Source organism: Schistocerca serialis, unplaced genomic scaffold (assembly GCF_023864345.2).
Source record: "Schistocerca serialis cubense isolate TAMUIC-IGC-003099 unplaced genomic scaffold, iqSchSeri2.2 HiC_scaffold_1261, whole genome shotgun sequence".
In the NCBI taxonomy this organism is placed as follows: domain Eukaryota; kingdom Metazoa; phylum Arthropoda; class Insecta; order Orthoptera; family Acrididae; genus Schistocerca; species Schistocerca serialis.
In genome coordinates this window covers 6,057,518-6,085,296 of record NW_026047471.1, presented here as the reverse complement: position 1 = coordinate 6,085,296, position 27,779 = coordinate 6,057,518, and the positions used below count along the sequence as shown (strand labels likewise).

Here is a 27,779-nt window from a genome sequence, read left to right as displayed (position 1 = left end):
AATACAGAAATTTTAGCAGGGACATTAAACAAGTTACTAAAATGTAAACTACTGCAAATAAACACAGATACTCCTATTAAAACACCAGTAGAAAATATAAACCCATACACAATCCATGAAGTCTACAAAGGTTTGAAAGAGCTCAAAAACTATAAAGCAAGTGGAGAACACCAAATATTAGTGAAACTTTGGAAATATGCAGTAGAATCAGTGAAGATATCGCTACACCAATACACAGAGAAAATCTGCAACAACAAGGAACTATCTGAACATTGGACTGCAGCTATAGTCCTATCAATACACAAAAAAGGAGACAAACAAAATCCACACAACTGCAGAGGAATGATAACACATATGAAGTCAATAGAAGAATTTTATATAATCTTTGTAAAGATCAACTTCAACTGGAACTAGGATAATGCCAGGAGGATTTATGTCTTGGAGAAGCTAGGCAGAACAAAAAATCAATTTGAAATTGGTAATGGATTATTATAAAGGGAGGAAAAAAAAACAGGAAGTTGTAACCTTGGTAAACTTCAAAAAAGCTTATGATTATATTCACAGTTCTTCAATGATGAAGATACAAAGGAATTTGAGATGCCATCCCAAATTAATAAATATGATAAAATTAACTCAAAAAACACCAACTCTAAAGTAAAGTTCAGAGGAGAAACATCTGAGCCATTTATGATTAAAATAGGGTTAAGACAGGGAGACAGTTAATCACCATAATGGTACAAGGAAAATGCTCAAAACATATGAATTGGAACCAAGAAAGACCAAATAAACTTAAACAGCTTGGGATTCACAGATGAGTTGGTGTTCCTAGTTAATAACAGTCAACAAGACAGAAATCCAATAACAAGCCTACAAAAAAACAACAATCAATAGGATTCCAGACACCATTCAAAAAGACTGAGCAGATCCACTAGTAATCAACCACATAACAGTAAATAACAGGAAAGTAAAAATAGAGAAATAAATTAAATACCTAGGAGAAATTATAACACACAAAGATGAGAAACCTGCATGGGAAGAAAGAACTAATAAAATGATAACATTTTTTTGGGTTATTGTCATAGGAGAAACAGTGACCTTTATAATATTATAATTTATTTCAGAACAGACACTTGTGCTCACATTTAAGTTGTCCATTTTTATTTCCAGATGGCCACTTCAATCTTCTAAGAGATCGTCTTCAAATCTTAAATTTCTTGATGACCATAAGAACCGTTAACAAGGTGCAGGTCCACATGCGCTAGCAAGGAGAACACTGCTCAAAAAGCTTAAATTTAACATGATCGACATACAACAAAAAGAGCCAATCAATCAAGGCTTAAAACATTACAGGATGGCGATTCAACAGAAATGAAACTCCTTTCAAAGTCACTTAGAAAAGTAGAATTGACATAATCCCAAAAGCAGGGAAAAGATACCCGGAACGTGTATTAAAAAGAAATATCAAAAAGATGGACAATGGCAGATTGCTCCAAATAAAGTTATGTACAATGAATGGGAGCCCATTACAGACACTATATGGGAAAAAAAGAATCTCTCTTTTTTGGTCACAGGTGTGAGGACCCCTGAAAAACATAAAAATATGATTCAAATTAAAAACAGACAAACAATATAAAATACAAGGAGTATTTACAGATGAGGAATGATAAAAAAGGTTGTAGCACATAAACAGTACTGGGCAATTTGGAAAGAAAACTTATTGATGATGATGATCAGAAAATTTCTGACTGAAGTGGTCCAATGAGGCCACAAAAGCAGAACAAGGATACCACACATCAATCTGTGTTTAGTTCTATAGTTTCTATTAAGTCCCAAACCTCTCACTGAGCAATGACAATGTTGCAGCTTCAACAGCTAAATATTTAATAAATTCTACATACTACTCCTGTCATGACCTGACATCTTAAAACGATTTCCTTTAGTTAATAGCAATTTTGAAGCAGTAGGTTTAGATGTGGACAGGAAGGTATGTCAGAAGTATTTTGCAAGTTTTCTCCAGTGCAAGAATAACAGCAAATTATTATTATTATTATTATTATTATTATTATTACTAACTTGATTGGCCACACTGAACCACATTCCATGTTCACTTTCTCTTTGAAGATTGGACTACTTGCTTTTTGTGCACAGTCCAGTATTTTTCATTTGTTCCAAACACAATTTTCTTAACTCGTCTGAAATATCTACCAGTCTTCTGTACATCATTTCTGCTGAAAATTTATTACTCATAAGGAGAGTGTTGATTTTGTTTTTGTTCTCTGCATCAGTAATTCTAAGTCCGACTGCTTCAAGATCTTGTTGAATTTCTTTCGCCCACTGTCCTCCTGTCTTCTTTCCGAGACTTCTCGTCACTAGTTGTTTTAAAATCCTGTTATCAGGGAGTCATAAGACATGAAAGAAATATGAGATTCTTTTCTTTTTCTTTGTGCTGGTGATTGGGACAGACTTTCACAAGTATAAGTTGCTTCCGGGAGAGTTACAGTTTTGTAATGTTGGATTGTAGTGTCTACTAACGGCCATTTCTTATTATATGTTGACCAGGTTAGAAATTGTGCTTTTTTCATTTTGTTGGTTCTATTTATCCATGTTGCTTTCTAACCCAAGTAGTGAAAAATAATTTCTCCAAGATATTTTAACTGTAGAAATATGTTAATTGATTCATCATTTATGAAGATTTTATCTATGCATAGAGGTTTCATGGGCACGGTTTCAGATTCCTATATTTGAAGCAATTTTCTGGAAACTTGTGATTTGAGCATGAACTTCTTCTATGTCAAGGGCTTAGAGAGATAAATTGTCAGCAAACCCAGGGCAGTTTGCTCTTATTGCTGATTTTCCTCCAATTTTGAATTTACATGGATTTTCTTTTTGCCAGATTGTCATGATGTAATAGAGGGCCACATTGGAAATCAAAGGGGACAATCCATCACCTTGTCTGAGTCCTGTTTTTATTGTGAAAGCTTTTGACATTTCTCCTCTAAATTTGACTTTTGAATTTGTGTTAGTTAAAGTTAGCTGAATGAGTTTTCCCAGTGTGGGATGGCGGCCATATGATCTAAGGATTTTTAGAAGTGTGGTTCCTATGAACGTTTTTTTTCCAAATCTATGAATGGGATGAATAACTGTTTGCTTCTACACTTGTAACACTCCATTATTAGTTGCAGGATAAGAATTTGGTCTGTGCAACTTCAGTATGGTCGAAATCATCCTTGGTATTCTCCAAGTTGTTGTTCCAGAATGTTTTTCATCCTATTGTAAATTATGCAGGAGAAAATTTTGTATGTGCAGTCCAGAAGGTTTATTCCTCTTTAATTATCTTTAAAAATTAAAAAAAAAAAAAAATAAAAAATAAAAAAAAGCTGGATGGATTTGAATTTTAAAATTTTCCCGGCTGCAAGCCCGAAATTTGTTTGAACAATTGATGTATTATTCCTGAGGTCCGGTGCTCTGGAATTTTCTCTGTGATCCACATTTCAATTAGATGTTGGTGGAATTTATGACCGCACATTTTCCAGCATTCTTCCAGATTTCTGCAAATACATAGTCTTCACCACATGCCTTGTAATATTTTTGTTCCTGAATTGCACCTCTATCTCTTTGATAGTTGGATGGTCTATTAGCTCTGGGGTGGTTCAAATAGGTGCTTCAGTGTCTACTTGAAATGTTTCCAGTGGGCCATCACAATTTAAAAGTTTATTGAAAGTCTCTGCAAGGATCTCTGCATTTTCTTCATTACTATGCCCCAAATTTCCTGACTTATCTCTCAGCAGCAATGTTGGGATCTCATACTTTTTAAGATATCTCCCATAGGTTTTGTAATAATCTCTTGACTGTTTCTTCTGGAAGTTTTCTTCTATCTTCTCTATGGTATTTGAAGATGTTTGTGTTTTGTCTGTCTGATGATTTTATGATTTGACTTTCTTTACTTCATAAGTTCTAGATGTGATTCTTCAGACTTTTGGACTTGATGCTTTCTCCAAGCTTGGTGTTTTCTTTCTAATGCCTTCATTCCACCACTCATGTTTCTTCCTAGGATTTATTGGATCCAACTCTTCTGCTATGGATTTTAATTTTGTTGTTAATTCTACTAGCGTATTATAGTTGATAGGTCCTTCACCTGATTTCCTAGCGTATTTCCTCATTTTTTGTTAAGATGGTTGGGTTGAATTTTCTTCTAGTTTTTTTCTGAGATCTTTTCTTTACCATTGGTGTTAATTTTATTTTGATCTTCAGGACATAGTGGTCTGACCCTGAGTCTTCACCTCTTAAAACTTTGACACTGTAGATTTCACGAAGGTGAAATTTACCCATAAATATATGATCCAGTTGCCATTCCCTCTTTATTATTAATAATAAGAACCAAAATTTTTAAGTTCCATATGTATACATATGTTAAAACAAGAGTCTGGAAGCCACTCACTGAAGATTTTGTAATGCATAATTAGATGACACACTTCTCTCAAGCTCAACTGGAACCTGATTCAACATTTGGGTTTTATCTGAATGCCAAATAGGTATTTTCGACAAAGGCGACACATAGAGTTTATGTAAGGAAATTAAAAGTAGGCATTCGGATTCTGGGGGTCTACAGCAGTGTGCAAAGGATGAGTCAGAGCATCCTGAAACATACCTTAAGCAAGTAACAAACAATTTGATAAACAAACAGAGAGCTATACTCGAAAACTGAAAAACTAACTGATGTAATGAGGAAGAGGAGGCTGCAGTTTTTTGGACATATATTCAGAATCAATAAGAACAGACTGACCAAGTGGATATTCACATTACTCAATAGCTACAAATCCAAGCCCGCATAGTTCATAAGAGATTGAAAAGGACATGGAAAATGCTGGAATTGCAACGGACACAATAGAAAACAGAACATATTTCAGAAAGGCAGTTAGAAAGGCAGAATTTCAGGAGAGAAAGAAAACAACTAGACAATAGTGAACCCAAGAAGAAAGGGAACAACACTCTAAAAGGATGAAGGAAATTTGGAAACTAAGGAAATCTAATACAACAAAGAGTAGCCAAAGTTGATTCATCGTACCCTCCAAATGGGTTATTCGAAAGAAGAAGAAGAGTTTATGTATGTTCTCTGCAATAAAACTCAACACTTTAGTAATCAATAGTGGTACAATTTTTTATTACTCAGGGCTTGAAGTGTAGTAGTTATCTTGTAGTGACATTTTATGTATATTATACCAGCACATTGCAATTTTTTTTTTAAAGTAATGTTCAAGTACTTACTTCCATATCTCATCATTGACATTGTGGCTGTCAAACAAGACCGTGTATCGGATTTGTAGTGCAGAATGAGTTGGTTTTGATTATATATATTCTTTTCTCAACAAAGGATGTTGATGCTGAGTAATTTTTGGTTTAAATTTTTGTTTTCTATAAATTTGACAGCTTTCCTTGACAAAGTCGATGATGTTGTATCATCACATATTTATCTTATTCATCTATGGAATTATATAGTGCTTATAGATTCTCTGTGCGGGTTTGTATGAATAGTCTTTCCCTATCATATCTATCCTGTGCAAGCTTCTTCATCTCCCAGTACCTACTGCAACCTACATCCTTTTGAATCTGTTTAGTGTATTCATCTCTTGGTCTCCCTCTACGATTTTTACCCTGCATGCTGCCCTCCAATACTAAATTGGTGATCCCTTGATGCCTCAGAATATGCCCTACCAACCAATCCCTTCTTCTAGTCAAGTTGTGCCACAAATTTCTCTTCTCCCCAATTCTATTCAAAACCTCCTCCTTAGTTATGTGATCTACCCATCTTATCTTCAGCATTCTTCTGTAGAACCACATTTCGAAAGCTTCTATTCTCTTCTTATCTAAACTATTTATCGTCCACATTTCAATTCCATACACGGCTACACTACATACAAAAACTTTCAGAAACGAATTCCTGACACTTAAAACTATACTCAATGTTAACAAATCTCTCTTCTTCAGAAACACTTTCCTCGCAATTACGAGTCTACATTTAATATCCTCTCTGCTTCGACCATCATCAATTATTTTGCTCCCCAAATAGCAAAATTACTACTTTAAATGTCTCATTTCCTAATCTAATTCCCTCAGCATCACCCTATTTAATTTAACTACATTCCATTATCTTTGTTTTGCTTTAGTTGATGTTCATCTTATATCCTCCTTTCAAGACACTGTCCATTCTGTTCAGCTGCTCTTCCAGGTCCTTTGCTCTCTCCGACATAATTACAATGTCTTTGGTGAACCTCAAAGTTTTTATTTCTTCTCCACGGATTTTAATACCTACTCCAAATTTTTCTTTTGTTTCCTTTACTGCTTGGTCAATATACAGATTGAATAACATCGGGGATAGGCTACAACCCTGTCTCACTCCCTTCCAAACCACTGACTCCCTTTCATGCCCCTCTATTCTTATAGCTGCCATCTTGTTTCTGTACACATTGTAAATAGCCTTTCGCTCCCTGTATTTTACCCCTGAAAGACAGTATTCCAGTCAACATTGTCATAAGCTTTCTCTAAGTCTACACATGTTTGCCTTTCTTTAATCTATTTTCTAATATATGTTTTAATGTCAGTATTGCCTCATGTGTTCCAACATTTCTATGGAATTCCCCAAGGTCGGCTTCTACCAGTTTTTCCATTAGTCTGTAAAGAATTCGTGATAGTATTTTGCAGCTGTGGCTTATTAAACTGATAGTTCAGTAATTTTCACATCTGTCAACACCTGCTTTCTTTTGGACTGGAATTATTATATTCTTCTTGAAGTCTGAGGATATTTCGCCTGTCTCATACATCTTGCTCACTAGATGGTAGAGTTTTGTTAGGCCTGACTCTCCAAGGCTGTCAGTAGTTCTAATGGAATGTTGTCTACTCCCGAGGCCTTGTTGCAACTTATGTCTTTCAGTGCTCTGCCAAACTCTTCACACAGTAACATATCTTCTATTTCTTCTTCATCTACATCCTCTTCCACTTCCATAAATTTGCCCTCTAGAACATCGCCCTTGTATAGACCCTCTATATACTCCTTCCACCTTTCTGCTTTCCCTTCTTTGCTTCGAACTGGGTTTCCATCTGAGCTCTTGATATTCATGCAAGTGGTTTTCATTTCTCCAAAAATCTCTTTAATTTTCCTGTAGGCAGTATCTATCTTACCCCTCATGAGATATGCCTCTACATCCTTACATTTGTCCTCTAGCCATCCCTGCTTAGCCACTTTGCACTTCCTGTCGATCTCATTTTTGAGACATTTGTATTTCTTTTTGCCTGCTTCATTTACTGCATTTTTATATTTTCTCCTTTCATCAATTAAATGCAATCTCTCTTCTGTTACCCTAGCAATTCTATTAGCCCTCATCTTTTTACCTACTTGATCCTCTGCTGCCTTCACTACTTCTTCCCTCAGAGCTACCCATTCTTCTTCTACTGTATTTCCTTCCCCCATTCCTGTCAATTGTTCCCTTATGCTCTCCCTGAAACTCTATACAACCTCTTGTTTAGTCAGTTTATCCAGGTCACATATCCTTAAATTCTCACCTTTTTGCAATTTCTTCAGTTTTAATCTACAGTTCATAACCAATAGACTGTGGTCAGAGTCCACATCTGCCCATGGAAATGTCTTACAAGTTAAAACCTGGTTCCTGAATCTCTGTCTTACCATTATATACTCTATCTGAGACCTCCCAGTATCTCCAGGCTTCTTCCATGTATACAACGTTCTTTCATGATTCTTGAACCAAGTGTTAGCTATGATTTAGTTACGCTCTGTACAAGATTCTACCATGATGCTTCCTCTTTCATTCCTTACTTCCATTCCATATTCCCCTACTATGCTTCCTTCTCTTCCTTTTCCTACTATCGAGCTCCAGTCACCCATGACTATTAAATTTTCATCTCCCTTCACTATCTGAATAATTTCTTTTATCTCACGATACATTTCACCACTTTCTTTGTCATCTGCGGAGCTAGTTGGCATATAAACTTGTACTACTGTGGTAGGCTTCGTATCTATCTTGGCCACAATAATGCGTTTACTATGCTGTTTGTAGTAGCTTACCCACATTCCTATTATGCTATACATTATTAAACCTACTCCTACATTACCCCTACTTGATTCTGTATTTATAACCCTGTATTCACCTGACCAGAAGTCTTCTTCCTTCTGCCACCAAACTTCACTAATTCCCACTATATCTAACTTTAACCTTTCCATTTCCCTTTTTAAATTTTCTAACCTACCTGCCCAATTAAGGGATGTGACATTCCACGCTCTGATCCACAGATGGCCAGTTTTCTTTCTTCTTTAGGTATTATATGTAGAATTTTCATTGCAGGATAAAATTAGTTATATTATGGTTTTCTGTTTTCAATTGGGCAAAAAAAGTGGAGGGATTTGTATGTATATTGCTTGACTGCTCTCAATTTCATCCTGTCTGGCTTATAAAGAATTTTTTGCAATCATTACAACTGATTTTATATTAATGCTGACATAAAACTAACACAAAAAACGCCAACAAGATGGAAAACCACATACATACATACATAGGAAATATATCAGACAAATTAAATTCATTACTAAATTCTTAACATAAAATGTCAAGTTACCTCGAATTTATTATTTTAACAGAAACTTAAAATCCCAAGTACACTCAGGCAAGTTAACAAGAGGGCTTTGAAAATATAAGACTCTGCTTATATCTCTTTCAGCACAATAGTTTCATGTTCAGCCACTAGAGAGCACCTGGTACTACATTTGTAGCCTGGCTGTCCTGTTTTGGTTGATGTGGTTGCTATAAGATATCATCTTTACTGTGTGCAGCTTTGGATATTTGACAACAAACTTTGTGCTTTCTCCTATATTGTTGTTTAAGCAATGCTTTCAAAAAATATTTGCTATAGCAAGCCTGAATTTGACACTGAGTTTAGCAGCTCAGAAAGTGAAGAAGAATATGATGTTACTTCATTAGAGACTGAAAGTGATGACAGTTCGTCACCAGGGTGATGAGTGCTCACCAGTGGGACAACATGAAACACATCCATTGTGCTCCATACAACTCCTCCAAAGTTTATGTTCACAGGAAACATTCTGAAATACATGGTTAGATTTCACAGCTATACAAAAACTAAAAAATGTGTTCAAGTTTCACTATATTTTAGTCAAAGTTCAGTGCCCAAATATACATGGGATTTTATTATTGGTTATTTTCAAAACTTTGTAACTCATTATTTTGAGCTTTCTAAGCTGTATTCATATGTCTGTAAGTGCTGCCATTCATTACAGGATGTTTTCATTAATAAAAAAAATAATAATTTTTTGGAACATAATTTTTTTAAAAAAATTGGTAAGTTATGGGGTTAAAAAATACTACAGTGAGATATCATAAAAACACAAATCCGGGCCAGCAAAACAAAAACACCAACACACAAGAATCCAGGACTATTTTAAATCAATTTTAATGATAGTAAAAATTCTATGTAAACCAAACAGAATGAAATTTTCTGATCAGATATCGAGAACACACCTGAAAGAATGACACAAATCTCTCAAAATTTTTCTGCCACATGAAAACAGAAACCCAAAACATAAAGCAGTCTGAGCACACAATGAAAATCCTACATATAATACCAAAAGGCCCAATAATGACCCTTTTAGAAGAAAGAGAAATAGACGCTACATATACAAAAATGCCCAGACAAGATCCTAAATGAACTGACTTAACTCAAGCATAAAAATTTTATTGAAAATTTTGTCAAAATTTTAGGACGTGGTAAAAAATAACATGATATGCAAAAAATACTCATACAGACCTATACAAAGAATATATAACCACCACATAACTGTACCGATAAAAAAATTAATATGTAACCATACAATATAATTGGCTTATGTGAAGTGAAGCTGTTAAACATTAATAAAAAATGAAAATTTCAACTACAAAATACAGTAAGCAGCAAAATTTGGCAGCCACAATGTAACTACTGTAATTTTGAAAGTTTGTCTGCCTGAAAATGTACTGTTGTCCCAAGCATATCGCAACAAACGGTGTATTTCTATCACTGCTCGTTTAGTTTTTATTGCCGTTTCAAATATACCAGTAATTTTTGAAACACCCTGTATAAATCATTGTTATTACCTGGCATCTTAAGAGCATTCCACACAATCACTGTGTTGTCAACAGAACAAGACGCAAGCCACGCATCATGTGGAGACCATGCCATATCCAGGACATCACCATTATGTCCACGCAAAGTCATGCAGCAACGCCAACTCTCGACATTTACTTTCCCAACACTTCCAAAAACATTTGTTGCACCTGCAATGTTACAATGCTTTCTGAAGAAAAGTTATCATGTATATGATATAGGAAAAACCAAATACTGTAAAAGGTGACTAACAAGAGTCCCACAAAAGAATTACAACACACTTATCAAATAGGGTTGGGGCTACAAGACACAGAGTGGATATCTAAAACAATGGAAAATCCAGGATGGAATAACGACAATATTATAAAAAGGATAGATTTCATCTTACCATAAAGTAGAAATGTTGAGGCGCAACAAAAGACTGCTAAACAAGTAAGCTACACACAGCACACGCACATTCACACACATGCAACTCTTCATACAGTTTTGCCTTAGCAGCCAGAGACAGTGGACAGTGGTCATGTGCAGTTGCATGAATATGTGTGTGTGCTTTATGTATAATTCAAGAGAAGGCTTTTTGGCTGAGGTGAAAGCTCACTTGTTTAGCAGTCTTTTTGTTGTGTCTGTCCAACAGTGGACATATACATGGACAGAGGGGGAGAAAAACAACCTGATAGTTATTTCTGAGCAGGGGGACTTCAAATTCTACAAAATTTCTCAAATAATCAAAGGTCAGAAATGTACCATTATGGTGCCACAGCCACAAAATGACAGCCGATCGGTGACAAGCATGTGCATGTGTGCGCATTTAAACTATCTTACCACAGCAAATACCTGTTATGCTAAGGAGTGCAGTTAATAATCAACTTATCTGAAGATAATGGTTTCAAGTGAACAGTCATAGCTAGGTAAATTTTAAATTCTCATCCAAGAGTGTTTACGTTTCATTAACATTTTCTTTGATGTTTCATGACTATTAAATCAGTTACTTGTATGCATAACTACCATAGCGCCTTAAAATTATTAAGATAATTAGCTGTGCTGCATTGTTAGGCATATCGAAGCACCATCACTTAACAGGATGTCATTTTATGGCTATAGTTCCACAACAAATCACTTCGAAGCTACAGTTATTTTGAAAATGTTATAGATATAAGTTAACATGAACCATGGACCTTGCCCTTGGTGGGGAGGCTTGCATGCCTTAGTGATATGGATAGCCACACCGTAGGTGCAACCATAATGGAGGGATATCTGTTGAGAGGCCAGACAAACATGTGGTTCCTGAAGAGGGGCAGCAGCATTTTTAGTAGTTGCAGGGGCAACAGTCTGGATGATTGACTGATCTGGCCTGGTAACATTATTCAAAATGGCTGAAAGCAGGAGGAAACTACAGCTTTATTTTTCCAAGGTCACGCAGCTCTACTGTATGGTTAAATTATGATGACATCCTCTGTGTAAAAAATTCCAGAGATAAAATAGTCCCCCATATGGATCCCCGGGCGGTGACTACTTAGGACGTCATTATCAGGTGAAACAAAACTGGTGTTCTATGGATCAGAGCGTGGAATGTCAGATTCATTTATTGGGTAAGTAGGTTAGAAAATTGAAAAAGGGAAATGGATAGGTTAAAGCTATATATAGTGGAAATTAGTGAAGTTCAGTGGCAGGAGGAACAAGACTTTTGGTCAGGTGAATACAGGGTTATAAATACAAAATCAAATATGGGTTATGCAGGAGTCGCTAAAATAATGAATAAAAAAATAGGAATATGGATAAGCTACGATGACCAGCATACTGAACGTATTATTGTAGCCAAGATAGATACAAAGCACACACCCACTACAGTAGTACAAGATTAATATGTCAACTAGCTCTGCAGATGAGGACGGCATAGACGAAATGTATGGTGAGATAAAAGAAATTATTCAGATAGTTAATGGAGATGAAAATTTAATAGTCATGGGGGACTGAAATTCGATAGTAGGAAAAGGAAGAGAAGGAAAAGTAGTAGGTGAATATGGACTGAGAGAAAGAAATGAAAGAGGAAGCCACCTGGTTGAAGATTCCGCAGAGCATAATTTAATCACTGCTAACACTTGGTTTAAGAATCGTAAAAGAACATTCTATATGTGGAAGAGACGTGGAGATACTGGAAGGTTCCAGATTGATTATATTATGGTAAGACAGAGATTTCAGAACCAGATTTTAAGTAGTAAGACATTTCAGGTGCAGATGTGGACTCTTACTACAATTTATTGATTATGAATTGCAGATTAAAACTGAAGAAACAGCAAACTAGAATGTTTCAGAGGGAGCATTAGAGAATGACTGACAAGAACAGGGGAAATGAGTACTGTAGAAGAAGAATGGGTAGCTTTGAGAGATGAAAGAGTGAATGCAGCAGAGGATGAAGTAAGTAAAAAGAGGAACAATAGTAGAAATCCTTGGGTAACACAAGAGAGATTGAATTTAATCAATGACAGAAGAAAATATATTGTGTCTCATAACATACATGAACAAAATCATTTGATTCAGGTACAGGAGACACTTCAAAGTTTAGTAAAATTTCCCATAGACATAGAAAGTTGAAGTCTACATTTGTTGTTGTTGTGGTCTTCAGTCCTGTGATTGGTTTGATGCAGCTCTCCGTGCTACTCTATCCTGCGCAAGCTCCCTCATCTCCCAGTACCGACTGCAACCTACATCCTTCTGAATCTGTTTAGTGTATTCATCTCTTGGTCTCCCTCTACGATTTTTACCCTCCACGCTGCCCTCCAATGCTAAATTTATGATCCCTTGATGCCTCAGGACATATCCTACCAACCGATCCCTTCTTCAAGTCAAGTTGTGCCACAAACTTCTCTTCTCCCCAATCCTATTCAATACCTCCTCATTAGATATGTGATCTACCCACTTAATCTTCAACATTCTTCTGTAGCACCACATTTTGAAAGCTTCTATTCTCTTCGTCCAAACTATTTATCGACCATGTTTCACTTCCATACATGGCTACACTCAATACAAATACTTTCAGAAACGACTTCGTAACACTTAAATCTATACTGAATGTTAACAAATTTCTCTTCTTCAGAAACGCTTTCCTTGCCATTGCCAGTCTACATTTTATATCCTCTCTACCTCCCCAAATAGCAAAACTCCTTTACTACTTTAAGCGTTCTCCATTGAGAGTGACATGCTGCGTTCTGTTAACTAGGAACTCATCAATCCAATCACACAATTGGTCTGATAGTCCATATGCTCTTACTTTGTTCATTAAATGACTGTGGGAAACTGTATCAAAGGCCTTGCGGAAGTCAAGAAACACAGCATCTTCCTGGGAGCGCATGTCTATGGCCCTATGAGTCTCGTGGACAAATAGCGCAAGCTGGGTTTCACACAATCGTCTTTTTGAAACCCTTGCTGATTCCTACAGAGCAGATTTCCAGTCTCCAGAAAAGTCATTATACTCAAACATAATGTGTGTTCCAAAATTCTACAACTGATAGACGTAAGAAATATAAGTCTATAGTTCTGCAAGTCTGTTCGACGTCCCTTCTTGAAAACGGGGATGACCTGTGCCCTTTTCCAATCCTTTGGAACGCTACACTCTTCTAGAGACCTACAAAACACCACTGCAAAAAGGGGGGCAAGTTCCTTCACGTACTCTGTGTAAAATCGAACTGATATCCCCTCAGGTCCCGTGGCCCTTCCTCTTTTGAGCGATCTTAATCATTTTTCTATCCCTCTGTCATCTATTTCGATATCTACCATTTTGTCATCTGTGCGACAATCTGGAGAAGGAACTAGGGTGCAGTATTCCTCTGTGAAACAGCTTTGGAGAAAGACACTTAGTATTTCAGCCTTTAGTCTGTCATCCTCTGCTTCAGTACCATTTTGGTCACAGAGTGTCTGGACATTTTGTTTTGATCCACTTACCGCTTTGACATAAGACCAATATTTCTTCGGATTTTCTGCCAAGTCAGAACATAGAACTTTGCTTTCGAATTCGTTGAACACCTCTCACATAGCCCTCCTCACACTACATTTTGCTTCACGTAATTTTTGTTCATATGCAAGGCTTTGGCTATGTTTATGTTTACTGTGAAGTTCCCTTTGCTTCTGCAGCAGTTTTCTAACTCAGTTGTTGTACCACTGTGGCTCTTTTCCATCTCTTATAGTCTTGCTTGGCACATACTCATCTAATGCATATTGTACGATGGTTTTGAACTTTGTCCACTGATCCTCAACACTATCTGTACATGAGATAATACTTTTGTGTTGAGCCATCAAGTACTCTGAAATCTGCTTTTTGTCACTTTCACTACACAGAAAAATTTAGCTACCTTTTTTAATATTTCTATTTATGGCTGAAATCACTGATGCTGTAGCTGCTTTATGATCACTGATTCCCTGTTCTGTGTTAACTGTTTCAAATAGTTCAGGTCTGTTTGTCACCAGTTGGTCTAATATGTTATCGCGAGTCAATTCTCTGTTTAACTGCTCAAGGTAGTTTTCAGATAATGCATTTAAAAAAATTTCACTGGATTCTTTGTCCCTGCCACCTGTTATAAACGTTTGAGTCTCTCAGTCTATATCTGGTAAATTAAAAGTTCCACCCAGAACTATAACATGGTCGGGAAATCTACTCTAAATACTTTTCAAATTTTCCTTCAGGTGTTCTGCCACAACAGCTGCTGAGCCAGGGGGCCTATAAAGACATCCAATTACCATGTTTGAGTCTGCTTTAACCGTGATCTTCACCCAAATTATTTCACATTTTGGATCCCTGTCAATTTCCTGTGCTACTATTGCACCTTTTATCACTATAAACACGCCTCCCCCTTCACTGTCCAGCCTGTCTCTGTGATATACATTCCAATCTGAGTTTAAAATTTCATTGCTGTTTACATCTGTTTTCAGCCAACTTTCTGTCCCTAGTACTATGTGGGCATTGTAACCATTTATTAATGAGAGCAGTTCTGGGATCTTTCTATAGACCCTCCTGCAGTTTACTATTACCACATTAATTTTGTCATTCCCTGTGTGTAGTGCATGCCTGACCTATTCAGAGGGACCCTACATTTCTCCACCCGATAGTGGAGGTCAAGAAATTTGCACCCCAGATCTCGGGAGAATCGTCTCAGCCTCTGGTTTAAGCCTTCCAATCGGCTCCAAAGCGGAGGACCGCAATCAGTTCTGGGAACAACACTACAAATAGTTAGTTCAGATTCCACCCCATGAGCGAGACTTTCCACCTTCACCAACACTGCAAACCGCCTGTATGAACTCAGGATGAACTCTGAACCCAGACAGCAGAACTCATTGCTGTCAACATGAGCAACAATTTGCAGTCAGGTGCACCAACTGCTCTCTATTACCGCTGGCAGGGCCTCCTCCACATCTCGGATGAGACCCCCACCAGCAAGCAGACAGAGTGAACACTGGCCTTTTTCCCCGACCTTTCTGCTATTTCCCTTAGGGGCTCCATCACCCACCTAACATTGGAGCTCCCAATCACTAATAAACCCCTCCCCCGTGTGCCTGTTCAGACCCTGCTGAAGGAGCAGCCACATGTCCACTCACTGGCATGGCCAGCCTCCACATTGACTCTCCGCGTCAAACAACGCGAACGCCATTGAACCCGCCACTCTCCTTGGGGAGAGGGTGGCCCAACCGGGTCCAGTACCCATGAAGATGTCTCGAAAGCAGGGACCGTGGGTGAAGCATGTAACACCTGGTGTGTGCCATGTGACGCACCAGATTCCCCGTTGCCGCTACACTCTGAGGCAGCAGCCTGAAGACAGCTGACCGTGGCCATCAGCATGTTCAGCTGTTCGCAAACAGTGGTCAGCTCCTCCTGCATCCGTACACAGCAGTCACACATCCTATCCATCCTAAGAAATCAACAATTTACTGTAGAGAGTTAAGTAATCAACTTTTAACTAGACTGCCAATTCACTAAAGGCGGCTGATAGCTGACTAAACTGTGGTTACTAGACACTTCTTGTTGGAAACAATGAAAATAAGCACTAACTGTCTCTGGATTCTATTCAAAACAAACACAAAATCTATGGAACACTATTACTAGTACTCGAAAATTAAAGCTTCCTAAAAGTAACAACATGTGGAAAAAGAAGTGACAAGTACAAAAAACACAGTTAATACTTAAATTTATGTAGCTTCGTGCACCAAAAAATTAACATGCACAACTATTTAGGGTATATAAACATTCAGTAGTCCAGACTACAAACAAATGTTGGAAGACTAAGCCCAGTGAAGCACCTTTTCAGATACTTCATGCAGACTCAATACCACTAGGGAAACATCTATTAGGGCACTTATTTACAATGTGGTTTATTTTCTGTACATCACCAAAGACACACATCCTATCAGTGCAAACACGCCATTTGTGCATGGTGTATTTGCACATATCTTCTCCAGTTCGAAATGTATTAAGCTTTACACAACACCTTTCCAGGATGATGAAAGCCTGGAACTTTAAAAGTTGAGTTGCCAATAAGCTCATGACTCCCGGTTTTCACGGCTTACCACTTACATTTCCATTTAGCATCACAGTTCAACCCAGTGGAGAGCATTTGGATTTCTATTTCATATGCTGGTCTTCTGGATTTGAGGCATTTCCTATGCGGCAAGAGTAAAACTTTGTGAAGGGGGACTGATTCATTCTTAGACTTGCTTGCAAAGATTGTACAGAGCCACCTTTCAACAAAAGCAGACAACACAGATGTTCGATAGTATTCGTAGCCAGCAATGAGTCACTAACGGTTTTCATAGAATCATTCAAGTAATCATCATCATTTTTTCACATGTGCGCTGCAGAACCACACTCATGTGCAATATTCTACTGCAGAGTACAGGGTTTATAAAAAAAAAGAATCATCTGATTTGGCACATCTATATTTCTGAACTAATAAATGTATACAATGGTTTTTCTATTTTTGATGAACAGGAGACTCAAAAGTCCCCCCAATACCTTTTCATAGGTGTAGGTGTTCAATATGGCCCCCCTTGAGATGCACGGCATATGGAAATGTGGTATTCAAATTGTTCCCACACTGCAACAAGCATGTTTGAGTTACAGCTTCCCCAGCTGCTGTTAAGCGATGTCTCAGTTCATTCATTGTTGTTGGTAATGGAGGCACATAAATAGAGTTTTTTATAAGCCCCCACAAGAAATAATTACATACAGTCAGATCTCGTGACCTTGGAGGCCAGTAATGTATGGCTGAATCATTTCCTCCAGTGCAACGATCCATTGTTCAGTAATCCTTTGATTTAAAACTCCCCCACTTCCTGATGACAGTGTGGCGGTTTCCCATCCTGTTGGTAAATGAAGTCGTTCGAATCAGTCTCCAACTGTGGGAAAAGAAAGTTCTAAGGAATATCAAGATATGTGCTTCCTGTAACAGTGCTCTTGGCAACGAAAAATGGACCATACGCCTTTTCTCATGAAACTGCATGAAACACATTAAATTTTGGAAAGCCCTCTCATGTTGTACAGCCTCATGTGGTTGTTCCGTACCCCATATTTTCACATTACAATGGTTCACCTTTCCATTTAAATGGAATGTTGCCCCATCACTAAACACTAAACGTGGAAGAAATCTGTCATCCTCCATCTTGCCCAGAACGAAATTACAGAACATCACATGTTGTTGTTTGCCACTTTCACGAAGAACTTGCCGTACCTCAATTTTGTATTGTTTCATGTGTAAATGTTGACGCAACACATGCCAGATGCACAGCAGGAGCATGTTGAGCTGTCGAGCTGCACAGCAAACAGGTTTCTGTGGACTCCTTGTGAAATTATGGCAGAGGTGTTCGATGTCTGTTTCAGGCACTCAGGATTGGTGCAGGGATTTGCCTTTACACAAACAACCTGTTTCTCAGAATTGTTCATGCCATTGTCTAATGCTCTGTGTTGTAGGAGGATCCACACCATACCTAGTACAAAAGTCACACTGAACAGTTATTACTTGCATTGTGCAAAATGTAGAACACAAAATGCTTTCTGTTGTCTTGTCACCATTTTTAGTAGAACTGAAGTGGATGCACACTGCTGCTACCTAGTGGGAACCATGTAAAACTCGAGAGTTTGCTCATTCCAACAGTACATTGTTCACGCACAAATAACATAATAGTTATGATTTTTTAAAATGCACCCTATATATCAATGCAAGACATGCTCCACGGACAACTGACATGTTTGCTTCCCATATACTACCTACCAACTTCCTCGCCAAGTTCACTCATCTTTGTACTTTCTTAGCTGTGTTGGAAAGGTGTTTATGCTATGTCAGAGTTCTGTCTAATGGGATGCCATGGTAAGTTGGCATATTACTGTGATTGGCAATGCCATAGGGCCAAACTGTGGGTTGATCTTTGCTGCTGCTAATTGATTAGAGGGGTGGAAAAGATTTACTTTTGTTTTAGAAACCTTAGTCTGTCATCACATCCTGCATACTGGAGTTCTGGCAGGTCTGCTGTTACATACTGAATAAGGCCAGACCAAGAACAGAGCCTTGAGGTGAGCCATCATTAGAGTACACATTGTCTGCTCTTCTTTTTAAATTGGTGTACTTTACACTGCTAATTTTTGAACATGTTCCTTAAGAGGTTACTTAGTCTTATAAGGTATAGTTATCAGGAATTTCAATATTATACCAGTACGCCACATCATGTCATAAGCTGCTGACATGTGAATGAAGCTGCTGACAAGTGATTCATTATTGGATCAAATCATAACAGAAACATGGTGATTCATTATTGGATGAAATCATAACCAGTGATGAGACTTGGGTGAAACACGTCAATTGTGAGACAAAATTACAGTCCATGGAGTGGGGGTCACAAGGTCCTCCCAGGTCCTCCCAGAAACAAAGAAAATGTTTGCAAACCTTGTTGGTAAGAAAGCTGTTGGCCACAGTGTTTTGGGATAGGCAGGGTGTGCTTCTTATTGATTTTCTCGAACATGGAGCAACCATAAATTCTGCCCGGTACTGTCAAACTTTGCACGGCCTTAGAAGAGCAGTTCAAAACAAACGCCGAGGAAGGCTTATGTCCAAAATTTTGTTTTTGCTTGACAATGCCCAACCTCACATGGCAAACCGCACTAAAGAACTCCTAATTCATTCAAATGGGAAATTTTCCCTCATCTGCCCTATATCCCCAATCCTGCACCAAGCGACTTCCACTTGTTTCCCAATATGAAGAAATGGCTTGCAACGCAGTGCTTTGATGATGATGCAGAACTCCAGGCAGGCTGACTCACTGGCTGAAGTCTCAGGTGGCAGAATTATACAACAAAGGTTTTTCAAAGCTTGTCCACCGCTATGATAAGTGCCTCAATGTGTTTGGTGACAATGTGGAAAAGTAGTATGTCAGTCGCTCTTTCACATGTATATAATAAAATGTATATACATCTTCTTCTTCTTCTTCTTCTTCTTCTTCTTCTTCTTCTTCTTCATCATCTTTCTGAATAGTCCTCGTAAGTAATTGGGGTTTTGAGTCTTCAAACATAAAGGTTTACACACTTAATGTAAAATATTTAACACACAAACTCATTTGTAAAGCCAGACATCTGAAGCTCTTTTATACATGGGAGACTGTCTCTTTAAACACTTGGGCTGTGGGGTTAACTGGTATTAATAGTATGGATAATCATCAACAGATGTAGAAGCAACTTGAGGCAGGCCACAGGTAACTGTGTTGGGGCTCTTTATTGATACTGTTGTATACACATGACATTATAGACGACATTAATAATAGCGTCAGTCATTTTGCAGATGATGCAGCAATATCTGGAAAGGGTTGCATTAGTATTCCGTCATGTCAAAGTGGTGCAAAGATTGGAACCTTGCTTTAAATGACGGTATGTAAAAGTGTACACTTTACAAAATGAGAAAATGTGGTTCCTATGGTTACAATACCAATGACTGACAATTACAGTCAGTCATTTCATACAAACACCTTGGTAATATCTGGAAAGGGTTGCATTAGTATTCCGTCATGTCAAAGTGGTGCAAAGATTGGAACCTTGCTTTAAATGACGGTATGTAAAAGTGTACACTTTACAAAATGAGAAAATGTGGTTCCTATGGTTACAATACCAATGACTGACAATTACAGTCAGTCATTTCATACAAACACCTTGGTGTAAAAATCTGTGGGGATATGAAATGGAATGATCTCACTGGTTCTGCTGAAAGTAAAATAGACAGCAGATTTTGGTTCATTGTAGGAAAATGCAATCACTCTACAGAGGAGCCAGCATGAAAAACACTTGTGTGACCCCAACCTAGAATATTGCTAGAGTGTGTGTGACACATACCACATATGACTTACAGAGGACATTGAGCAAATATGAAGATGGGATGTGAAAATGGTTACAGGTCATCTTGACTCACAGGAGGCTATCACAGAAATGCTATGAAACCTGGAATGGCACATGCTTTAAGATGAACGCCTGCATTTCCTTGGCATACATGAATCAAACTGAAATGAGTGACACACTGTGCATAGATATACACATTTACTATTTTTTATTTGAATTCTGTGATGTGCACGAACTTCAGTCTTGTTTGATATATTTGAGTTGTGTACATTCTGTCAGACCTAATATAAAATGACCTACTTTTTTTTTAATAATATGAATATTTATATATGTGTTTGGAGAGAGAGAGAGAGAGAGAGAGAGAGAGAGAGAGACTGATTTTTGATTGAGATTTTACTTTAAGTCGTAACTGGTATCTGAATTTTGGTTGCTGCCTCCTTGAATGATCAGCTTCTGCACCAGTTGGTGACGTATTACAATTTGGAGGAAGCTACTGCTCTTTAAGGTTTAAAACACAACTCTGTTAGTTACTTGGCCGTATTGTGGATAGCTTTGAGCCCAAATTTTCATAGCTTTTCATACCTAAGGGACCACTGTTGTAAGTAAATAAGATCAAACAGCAATCTGCTTTTTGTGAGAAAAAGAGATAAGAGATTCCTTAGCACACAAACTCCCTTCAAACTACATGTCCTGCTACATCAAAATTGGTCAGTGGAGTTCAGCACAATACTATTGTACAAGAATATAATCCAATTACTGTAATTCAGAAATTCTGAGAGATTGTTACTTATTGAATGAAAACTGTATTTTAGTGAACTTCGTACACTTACAATTCTGTTGGTTGATAGACAGCAATGACAATGAAGTTTACCTCCTCTTCCAAAAACAAGATATTTCTATTCTTCACTTCCAAAAAATTTGTATACATAAATGTTTGGCAACTCTTACACATACTTTACTCGGTTTTATCACTAAAATATCAATTTTCATTAAATGTAACAATACGTTCTGAGTGATGGCATAGCAACATGTCCTCTTTCCACAAGATACAAATTAACAGTCCTCTTTTTTTTCTTTTTTTTTTAATAAATCTTATTTTTGTTTTTTTTTTTGTTTTTTAGAGTCCATACTCAAAGAATCACAACTACTATCATTGTGGGGATTGCGCACTAAAGAATTTCTTGCTGTTCAGCTGCGCTTCACTTAACTTCAAGTACTTTTTTAATCACATTTACATTTACGGTATTTACATACATTACTGAGTTTTCGGAATAAAATTAGGCACAAATTAGTTTAAAAAACAGTGAGACACACACAACATTACAACCTGTCAGACAGAACGGACATCACTTGTGATGACATGGCTGATGCTTACATTTATATGAAACACAGAATGGGGAAAGAAAGGGAAAGGATGCAAGGGAATTCATCACTTCCAGGCACACAGGGCATTGTCCTAATGCAATAACGAAAGCTGAGAACTGATGCTGGTCCAGGATTCTCATGAGCACTTGCCTTAACCTTATTTATTTTGCTCCAAATCAATTTCTAATTAGCTTGGAAAATAGCCTTGTGATGATGGTGCAGTGAAAGAAACACATTAGTTATTTTTACGATTGAATAACACTGATTATCTGTAGATTAAATGTTTGTTGGTTAGGTTAGTTACAAAACAGCATCATCGTCACACATTTGGTATCCACTACTGCATAAAAGCCTCCTACAGATTCCTCAATCTTCAGCTATGTGCATTCATATTAATGTAATTCACATAATCAAACTACTTAATCTACATGATCTTCAATTGGTGCACCACTAACTTCAGGTACTATGCGAGATATGTTTTGTTTTGATACAAATGGTGCTATCAAATTTACTATCCAGTACAATTTCATATCAAAAGTCAAAAGTCACTGACAGCCAAGTGACATTATGAAATGCAGAGCAGCTTTACATAAGTAGGTTTCCCAGAAAGCTATTGTCACCATGTCTTGAACAATGTGTTTAAACCAGCGTCTTCTCAACTTTGATTTTATTGGTTTCATTTGTCTATGTCATTTACAATTCTGCCATTAGTACTGACATTTGGGTCTGGCAGCCCTAGGGATTAAAGACACCTGGAGAAACCATGCACAACAGAAAGGAACACAGGCACTTTGTGCAGGCAGCGTGTGGTCTTCAGGGCTCGTGACCACTGGATATGTATATATGCATTACATTAGTAAACTAGCAAGTAGTACTATTTTTCTAGATGAGAAGTCTCATCTCAAGGAGGTAGTTACACATTGCTGAAGACACAGAAATATCGAACTTATGTACAGTATCCACAAACTACATTCTCTCTTTTCCTGGTGTTGAGTTTATTAAATCATATACATCACTGGTCATAGCATGCCAGGCAATGTTATGAAACTATGAGAAATATCTGATGATAGTGTGAAGACAGATGTGAGCAACAAAGACAATCATGAACAAAATTTTGAGCTTCGGAGAGGATACACATTATATATTGTCACAGGTAACATTATGATTCATTTTTACTACGTTGCCATTGTCTACCAACTTGCTTAGAGTTTATATGGCTGCATTAATAATTTCCAGTCAATAACAATTACATAGGTGGTGTAAGAATAAAAGTTTATTTAAAGTAAACTCTGTTCTTTTGTCATGATTCTAGCAGAAAAGCAGCAATGACTTTTTTAAGGGTTTCCAGTTTATTACTTTATATCTACTAGGAGCTTGTTATAAGACCTTGGCAACTGAATATATTACTACTCTAAAGCTTAATAAGAAGGCAAACCATATGTAGATACCATTATTTCATCCTTCGTTGTTACCTAAGAGCATAATAATAATAGGTCTTTGTAGAGGCCTAAACAAGATGTGCTGTTATCTGCTTTACACTATATTCTTATTATTCCAATTTTGGTGAAAACCTTATCATCCCTACACTTTGTTAATAACAGTCGATTCTAATGATTTCACAAGATGAAGACACCGTGAAAACAAAAGAAAAGAAAAGAAGGAAACAAAATGTAATTTAAATGGAGTAATAGTGACAGACTTTCCTAGCAACCAAGACAGTATTATTAGAAGGAAAGCTAGCTGAAGTTTCACAGTTGGCAGGGAAAGAAAACAAACAATGACTTTCTTAAAATATTTATGCAGCTAGTTGTAGAACAGTAATTAAATAATAATTATCTGGTATAAACTGTGTGTCAAAGAATCAGTGAAATCATCAAAAGTCAAACCCACTGCAATATGACTTAAGACATGATATCTGTTTGGTGAAAAAATGAAAAAATGTCCCTGAATAAGGAAAACCATGAGGTCATCCACATGTGTACAAAAAGAAATCCATTATACCCCAGTTACATGATAAATAATACAACTTTAAGGGCTGTAAATTTAACTAAGTACCTAAGAATTACAATTATGAAGAACTTAAATTGAAATGATCACATAGGTAATGTTGTGGGGAAGGCAAACCAAACACTGCATTTTATAGGTGGAACACTTAGCAGATGCAACAGGTCTGCTAAAGACACTGTTTACCTACACTTCTCTGTCCTCTGCTAGAGTACTGATTTGCAGTATGGAATCCTTACTGAATAGGAGTGATGGAGGACACTGAAAAAGTTCACAGCAGTGTAGCTCATTCTGTATTACCCGGCAAGAGGGGAAGGAGTATCACAGATACGATAAGTGAGTTGTGGTGGCAGTCATTAACCCTTTCGTGACTATGGGCATACATGTATGTCCAGCAGGTAGAAAGGTCATTGCTATTGGCCTAGATGTACACTCAGCGGGCGGTAACTCCAGATGGCTACTGACGGAAACGGAGGTCCTAAACTACAAATTAAATGGCCTTCGACATATTCGTTTGACACATAAAAAGTAAAATGCTCTTGAAAGCCTGCACGTCATTTGCTAAAACAGTCGATAACTCATATGGCAAACCCAAGTGGGAACATAAATGGTTAAAAAATGGGCGTTCCATCATGAAATGGTGGGCAGTTAAAACTATGGCACAATGCGTACAAAATGGCAGGGGAGTGCCACTTAACAAATGATGATGGCTAAAATGATGTTTTCTCATGCAACTTCATCTGTCCACAACATTTCAATTTATTCGCACCATCATGGGACACAATTTATCAGACAAGGAAATTATGGATATTCTTATGAATTGTAGTGACAAAGATTGTAGTGATACTGCGGAACTTTCTTCCAATGAAGAGTTGGATGCGTGTCAATGTACTGCTGAATCCTTGACATCAAGAATAGAAGATTCTACCTCTGAAGACAGAAAAGAAGATGAAGTAAGTGAAACTTCATCAGAAAAAAGAAAGTATGACTGGACGGAGAATCATCCAGTGATGAAACGACGCCACTTTGTGAACACATTTAGTGCATTAAAAGCAGACTTCGAAGAGTCAGCAAGTCATTTAGATATTTTTGTACTTCATGTCCATGGAATTCGTTTCTGCTATCTGTACACAGATCAATAATTATCATAAATTTATTACTGGAAAAATGAAAACAGTACCCAGGAAATTTGCATGCTGGAAGCACGCAGAGCCAGCTTAATTTTATTGCTTCCTACCAAGTTCTCTGTTTATGCCTAGAAGTAAAAAGTTAGAAGCGAATGGATATTGGTTGACATATTCTCTGCTTCAAACACCAATATTCTCTAACATAATGGCCAGGGACTGGTACAAGTTGATCCTGCCTTTATCGCACTTCAGTGACAATTCCACCACACCTCCAAGCCATTCTTGTAAAAATATGTCTCATTGTAGATCACACAAAAAATAAATTCTGCCAGGCATTAGTACCCTTTGAAAACCTAGTGATTGACGAAAGTCTGCTACTTTTCAAAGGAACCATTTTGACATTAAAATTTTTGTCTTTTGTAATGTACAAATCAATTATATTTTGGATTATATTGTCTACACTGGTGCTGCCTCAGAAATAGAATCTAGAAATGCTGATTGGGGAAAATCAGGTGATGTTGTTGTGAGTTTGTATAGCCATACCCCAACAAAGGTCATACCATTTATTTAGACAATTGGTATTCGAGCCTTGAATTATTCCTGTGGCTCCATGATAAATGTACAAACACCACTGGAACGGCATGCAAAAACAGGAAACATCTACCACCGTTGCCAGACAGTTTGAAAAATGGGGAAATACAGTCCTAGTCCTGTGGAACATTAATGACACTAAAATGGATGGGCTAGAGAGAAGTCTGGATGCCTTCTACTATAAATGGACCAGAGTTTGTGGAGATAGAGAAAAAGGACCATAGAGTGGGCAAAAACAAATTGAAACCTACCTGTGTTGTCAGCTATAATAAGTCAATGGGTGCAGTTGGTAAGACAGACATGCTGTTGTCTTCTGAACAGTTCATCCGAAAGACAATGAAGTGGTACAAAAAATTATTCTTTCATATGACTGACTTGTGTGTGTTTAATGCAAAAAGTATTTTTTTAAATGCAAAAGTAACGGAAGATACCACTAGTGAAATACCACTTGGAAACAATCTGTCAGTTGCTTAATGAATTTCATAGTCAAACTTGTAAAAGTGCAATCCTATGAACAACCAAAGAAGAAATCCCTTTCCAACTGCAGAATAAAGAGGGACATTATTCAGGGTTCCTAGAAGCAACAGAGAAAAAGGAGATTCCCCGGACACACTGTGTAGTATGTACTGCTAATTCACAATAAAAAATTACACACGTAAGATGCAAAAAGTGTGATGTGGTTCTCTGTATGGTGCCATGTTTTGAAAAATATCACACACTAAAGATATATTAGTATGTTTTAGTAACTGTGTACGTTTCAAGCAAAGGAAAGTAATAAATTAAAATTAAAAAATTTAAAAAAGTATATAAAAAGGGTATTTAATTCAGCCAGTGGCAGTCAAAGCCTGCATCAAAAATGAGAATGGGAAACCATTAAAGGAAACTGTACTGAACATGACGAGCTGAAAAAGAAAACATTGAGCAAGAAGAAGGTAGGCATTTACTATCTGCCCCACCCCCCTCACCCCTTAAACCAACCAATCTTATTGTGGAGAATCGACTTTAGGCTTTAATTACAAACCAACCCATGGGCCTATCGAAAAATGAGTTATCCAGATATATGCTTTGTTTAACTCAGAGTCCGGATATGTGCCATAATTTGGTTTTAAATTCCTGTAATTATTTTTTAATTAAGATAGTAGCAAGAACTGTCCAATATTTGGGCGTTTTCACTACACGCTACTCACTTTAACACTATATATCTTGGAACACATTCATTCAATTTTAAGGAAATTTTAATATGTTGTAGGCACACATATCGACGGAATAAGCCTCAAGTTATAGGAATTATTATTAAAAACGTTCCTATCATTTTTCTAAACCAACTGTTTATCAGCCCATAATAAACATATAACAGAAAGTGTTACTTAGTTCCAAGCTCTCTTTCGTGGTCATCAGAAACTATGACCACTGAGACAGTACAGCGGTTCTGTATGCACCAGAACGTGCGGGATGCCAACAGTGGCCATAGCCTACAGCGACCACAGGGCTGAGTCCGCAGTCTACCGGCCAGGCGAATGCTGCATTTCCTCTTATCAGCCGGCCAAGTAGCCAGGACACTTGGCCCTTGTAGCCACGAAAGGGTTAAAACAAAGGCATTTTTCACTGTGGCAAGATATTTTCACAAAATTTCAGCCTCCAACTTCCTCCTCTGAATGTTAAAATATTTTATTGTCACTTACAAGAAAGAAGTGATTGCTGTAATAAAATTTAAAAAATCAGAGCTCATGCCAAAAGATTTAAGTGTTTATTTTCCATATGCGCTGTTTGAGGGTGAACAGTACAGGATGTCTGAAGGTGGTTTGCCACACTAAGTGTGAATTGCAGAAAAGTCATGTAAATGTTCCACATTTGGTGGTGGTGGTTAGTGTTTAACGTCCCGTCGACAACGAGGTCATTAGAGATGGAGCGTAAGCTCAGGTTAGGGAAGGATTGGGAAGGAAATCGGCTGTGCCCTTTTAAAGGAACCATCCCGGCATTTGCCTGAAACAATTTAGGGAAATGTTCCACATTTGGAGCAATTCTGTTAGCTTTCAAGAAAACTTTATTTATGACAGTATAAAACAGGGCAGTTGTGTATTATTTAACAATTGAAACAAAATGGGGGATAGAGAAAAATATAAAATAGCATGAGCAAACCTAATCTTGAATGAATGAAAACCTGCCTGTCG

At 37.4% G+C, this 27,779-nt stretch overlaps 1 pseudogene; it reads right to left on the bottom strand.

Annotated features, from left to right (window-relative positions):
* Window positions 1-27,779, bottom strand: part of LOC126438168 (protein HIRA-like) — a 445,447-nt pseudogene that overhangs the window by 322,392 nt on the left and 95,276 nt on the right.